This window comes from Gekko japonicus, unplaced genomic scaffold (genome assembly GCF_001447785.1).
Source record: "Gekko japonicus isolate JY-2015 unplaced genomic scaffold, Gekko_japonicus_V1.1 scaffold319, whole genome shotgun sequence".
Classification (NCBI taxonomy): Eukaryota; Metazoa; Chordata; class Lepidosauria; order Squamata; family Gekkonidae; genus Gekko; species Gekko japonicus.
Genome location: NW_015160218.1, coordinates 167,165 through 173,231, shown reverse-complemented (window position 1 = coordinate 173,231; position 6,067 = coordinate 167,165).

Below are 6,067 nucleotides of genomic sequence, written 5' to 3'. Positions count from 1 at the left end.
TCATTTATGCAATCTGATTGGAGGCATATTTAATCAGAAGCAAGTTTCACTGAATTCCATGAGATCTACAAGAAGTATGTAGAAGAGCCTCCCCTCCTCCCTCTTCAATTAACAAAACGTCTCTTGCTGGGGAGGGAAAAGGGGGGTGATTTTGCCCCCTCCCTCATCTACATTATGGTCCCTCACCAACATGGTCCATGCAGGCCCTTTCATTCTGAGCATTATCCTTCCAGGGATCAGAAAGTATTGGTGCAAGGAGAGGAACATAGGGGAAATTGATGCATTTTTTCATGGTTGGCGGGCTACAAACCCCGCTGTTTAAAATGTGATTTTCAATTCAGTGGTCATTTAACACACACACACACACACACACACACAAACCAGCCAAACATGTTGCAAATAACAGTCCATATCCTGTTCTGAGGCTCCTAGCCATATATTTTTTTAATGATGACACATGATGTGCACAAAAATAAGTTGTGAAGCTTAGCAGATATGAAAAAGTCTGAGACCATGCCAAATGGCCTTCTTGTGCCTTCCACCCCATGGGCTGTGGTGAAATGTGAAAAGAATATTCATAAGAACATAAGAAGACCGAGAGTCCATCTAGTCCAGCATCCTATCTCACACAGTGGCCAACTAGTTTCTCTGGATGGTCAACAACAGGGCCTTCCCCTGATGTTGCCTCCTGGATCTGGGATTCCCCTCAGCCACCATGGCTAGTAGCCATTGATAGAGTAATCCTCCATGAATCTCTCCAAACCACTTTGAAAGCAGTTTATTCCCATGGCCATCACTACATCCTCCGGCAGCAAGATTTTAATCACTCTGTGTAAAGTAGTGTTTCCTTTTGTCCACCCTGAACCTACTGCCCATCAGTTTCATTGAATGCCCTTGAGTTCTAGTATTTTGGGAGAGGGAGAAAAAGTTCTCTTTCCACTCTCTCCAACCACCCCATGAAAAATTTTATAAACCTTTATTGTGTCCCCCATTAGTCGTCTCTTTTCTAAACTGAAAAGTCCCCAGACCCCTCAGCCTTTCCTCATAGGGAAGAAGTTCCAACCCCCTAATCATCATGGTTGCCCTCTTCTGTATTTTTCCCAGCTCTGCAATGTCTTTTTTGAGATACAATAACCAGAACTGTACAAATGAGGCCACACCATAGATCTATACACAGCCATTACAATATTGCCTGTTTTATTCTCAATCCCTTTCCTAATAGCCCCTAACATAGAGTTTGCCTTTTTCACTGCTGCAGCACACTGGGTTGACACTTTCATTGAGTTATCCACTACAATGCCAAGATGTTTTGTCCCCTCTCAATCTCAGCAAGTTCAGGCCTATACCTAAAGTTGGGATATTTCACCTTCCTGAATAATTTTGTGTTATCTGCAAACTTGGCCACTACAGTACTCAGTACTCATAAAATAAAGGAATGTAGTCCTTGAAGTACATGATTAGACCCCTAAAATCAAGAAAGCATTAGTAGACTTTTCTGAGGATACACAGCAAGATGTCTTCACTGATAGTAAGAAACCTTCTTCATAGTTGCAAGTAAAGTCAACTGAAGAAATATGGTCATGCAGACCTCTAGCAGGATCATATCTCATTGATTCTGAGCATTGTCAGTCAGTCCAGTAAAGGCCAGTAAAGAGGCCATTGTTTAGTGCATTGTATGGTACTGACTATGAAGAATATATAGTAAGTTTGTGTGAAGTTGAAGAGAAGTTGTTGGCACACAGATCTGGACTGAATTCAGCACCTTCCCTAGCAACAGCCTTCATCTTATTAGAAAGGCATGCCCAAAATTTTGAGAGCATGATCTAAAAATGCTACAATGGATCCCAGTGGTGCTTTAAACCACCAACATAGTACTCAGTTATTGAGCTTAACATTGTCAGTTGGTGAGCGTGGGTGATGGTTCTACAGGTTCTGGAAACGCATATCTTTCCATGAGCCCACCTGGTGAGGTACATTTCGTTTGATAGTGGACAGCACCAGGGAAAAACATTTATGATCAAAACAGATATGAGACAGACAGAAACCTGTTATACCAACAGTCTGAACCTAGCAAAATACAATTCCAGTGAACTAGGTTTGTATCTTCCTGTACATTCTGTCAATAGGACATCATAAACCTTACTGGATGAAAATAATAACTGGAAATTACCCAATCAATATTCATGTGATTGTATTTGGCTCAAAGCACAATATCTAGACAGTCGTAATCTCTGTAATCACTACATAACCCCTACTAGATGACAATAATAATTAGAACTGACCCAGTCAATATTCATGTGATTGTATTTGTCATAAAAGAAAAAATTGAGATCATTATAATCAATCAGTGTTTCTTTTACAAAGGCTATGCTTTGAATTGCAGTGGAACTATGTAGCTTGGCCAAGTATAAATCAAGTGTGAGTCCCCTCCCCCAAATTCACTGGGATATCTTCCTTTTCTATCTTTAGGTTTGAAGAATGGGTTGTTCAAGATTGTATCTGTAATTAATACAACTATTCTTGCCCTGGCCTACTTTTCTGCTAGGAGTCAGCCTTTGCTGAAGCTCTTCCTGGGAGATTCAAATATATAAGCCATCCAAATCCCTGCTAAAACCTGAATGTTTTCTGTGCTGTGAGATTTAAGGTTTTGCTCATTGCCAAAAGCCCCCGGCGCTTTAGCTCCTCACCTTTAATGATTTAATCATTTCCATTATATTAAGGAATCTTTGAGTTGCTTCAAGGTTCCACATTCATTCTCTCAGGTGATACTTTGTGTGGCATTAGAGATATTAATTATGAAATAGACTTATGAGTTGCTCAATGAACGTCTAAGAAGCTCCATTGAAATTAACTGGTCTACTAGATGGCCTGACAGCTCACCCACGTTTAAATACAATAGTCAAAAACAGTCCCTATGTTTGTTTATTTATTTATTATTTCAATTTATATCCTGCCCTTCCTGTGAACGGGCTCAGGGCAGCTTACAACAATAAATAATACAATTTTTAATAATACAATCAGATAATACAATAAAACCCATTTAAAACATTTAAAATGGGCATTGCTGTACATTCAATTCCAGTTTCTACAGCCAGAAGATAGATGGGCTAATGCCCAGCCAAAATGATCTTATGCAGCAGCAATAAGGAGGCCAGCTGGTAGATGCCCACTGCCTCAACCAAAAGCCTGGCAGAACAGCTCCATTTTACAGGCCCTGGGAAACTGGAACAGGTCTCACAGGTCCCTGATCTCAATTGGGAGCGTGTTCCACCAGGCTGGGGCCAGGACCGAAAAAACCCCTGGCCCTGATTGAGGTTAGACGGGCATCTTTCAGGCCAGAGACAACAAGCAGATGGCTATCTGCAGAGCACAAGGCTCTCTGGGGCACATATAGGGAGAGGCGGTCCTGTAGATATGTCGGTCCCAGGCCACACAAGGCTTTAAAGGACAACACCAGCACCTTGAAACGGATCCAGTACTCAATTGGTAGCCAGTACAATTGACGGAGCCCCGGCTGGATGTGTGCCCGCACAGACATTGCAGTCAGCAGGTGTGTTGCTGCATTTTGGACCAGCTGGAGTTTCCGGATCAGCCTCAAGGGTAACCCCGCATAGAGCAAGTTACAGTAATCAAGCCTGGAAGTGACCATTGTGTGGGTTTTTGTAGCCAAGTCCCAGGGAAAGACATAGGGAGCCACCTGCCTGATCTGCCAAAGATGATAAAAGGCAGACCTGGCAACTGTAGCGACTGTAGCGACCTGGGCCTCCATAGAAAGTAAGGCATCCAAGGTCACCCCTAGGCTCCTCACCTTCTGGGTTGGCACCAATGGTGCTCCATCAGGGGTAGGGAGCCTAATCCCTGAATCCACTCCTCCCCAGCTCAGGTACAGGACCTCTGTCTTTGCAGGATTTAACTTCAGCCAACTCTGTTGCAGCCACCCAGCCACGGCCCCTAACACTCTCTCCAAGCTCTCGGGGCGGAGTCCGGGTGGCCATGACACTATCTCTTAGCTTCAGACTCCAGAGAGGTTTACAATAGAGTTAGTTAGAGAGACAGGCAAAGCTGTGGCTTTCCTTCCGGTTTACTCTACTGTCTCAATCCCTTTGATGTGTAGACTGATAACACAAGGAAATCTCCTGCCTTCCATCTGCTCTCTGTCTCTCTCTCTCTCTGTGTCTCTCTCTCATACACACACACAAAGAAGGAGCACATTGCTCTCTTCTTTGCCACGATGGAGGCAGGATGCCCCTCTGCATCTGGATCCATCCAAGGTAGTTAGATTAGATCCTATTTCTAAGCTTTACTATCTAAAATGTACTTCCTAAATTAAAATACTATTATTAGTCTTGAAACTGACAAGTGGCTCTGTGTAACGCTGTAACTCTGCCAGCATGCTAAGAACAAAGAGCTTCTGTTGTGTGTAGCCAAGGAGCACTCTGCTAAATTGAAACAGGTTACTGGATTAACTATACCAGTTACTCCCAACATCTTTAGTGACTTAGCTGTCATATTCTGGATCAGCTCTGAGTACCCCAACATAGTCAATGAAAATAACCCCATACAGCACATAATATTCAAGCCTGGATTGTACCAAAGGAATAACTATGGCAAGATCACCTCTATCCATAAAGGCTCCTGTTTGCACCCTAGCCAAAGCTAGTGGAAGGTGCATTGTGGAATGGACACAATTTAAGCATCCTGATGTAAACATAGATCTAGAAATGAACCTGTAAATCTTTATTTTCACACCATTTCTCATTTCCGTGTGTTGAATATTGCTCATAAAAATGTACACATTTTTCAATGTTATTTCTGCGTCAATCACATCTAAACTACACATAAATGCTGTCGAAATGGCATAAAAGAAACAAAAGATTATTTTAGCAGCAGCAACAAAAATGAGGCAAATCAAAGCTAACGTCAGTGACAACAGCATGTGTCCTAGCACTCCTCTTGTCTAAGCTTTCTTCCAGCAGAAACACCCTTCCTTGGGAGGAAGGCTCCTTCTGCTAAAGGAAGACTCCACACTTAGCTGAGTAGAGTGGCAAGATACAAGCCAACATAACATTTTTTAAAAGCAAAGGAAATGGCCTCTTAAACATTCATACTGGCATAAGGCCCTGGGATGATGTTAGCAACTGGTGTGTGTGTGCTCTGCTAGGGTCACCAAAGCAAATGTGCAGTCTGGAGCTGCTTGCTACATTTCTTTCTTCCTTATTTTTCTTTCATCAGTGATAGGAGTGGACAGGTGATAGCAGCAGCCTCAGGTGACCTGAGATGGAAAACTGAGGGAGGCTGAGTATAAAGCAGGTGATGACCATATTGTGAGTGACATAATGAGAACATAGGCTGCATCCATGTGGCAAGAATTCTCAGTTCTGCAACTCATTGTCACTGCAAATGTAGAGGCATTCACACTGAAAATAGGGCACCTACGGAGGAGTTTTCTGTGCACTTTCTTCCAGTGGCCATCCTTTCCCCTACATTTCCCCCCAACTGTGCCACTGAAGGACTTCCTGAGGGCTTTATTTTTAAAGGGTAACATAACATTATAGCACTAGTGCAATTCTTGCTTTAAAAAAAAGCCCTCAAAAATCCAGGGTTATTACGCCCAAATAAATTAATTAATAGCCCTCTAAGCGTTGTGGTGGGAAGTATGGGAGACTTGAAGGGCCTTCATAAATGTGCACCATCTCTTCCAGGATGGCACGCTATTATGCTTGGATGGCATCCTTTGTGTGTGCGTGCGTGTGTGTTTTAAGACTTTAGTGAGACAGGTTTCAGAGTGCACTGAGGATGGGGGAAACCTGGAAAGTAGACAATTAGAGAACAACATTGTGTGGATGTTCTAAAAAAAAAAGCTGCAGTTTGGATGCAAAGGTGGAACAAATGTTTGAATATAGAAATCATAGAATCACAGAGTTGGAAGTAGCCATACAGCCCATCTAGTCCAACCCCCTATTCAATGCAGGATTCGCCTAGAGCATCCTTGACAAGTGCTTGTCCAGCCGCTGCTGAAAGACTGCCAGTGAAGGGGAGCTCACCACCTCCCTAGGCAGCTGATTCC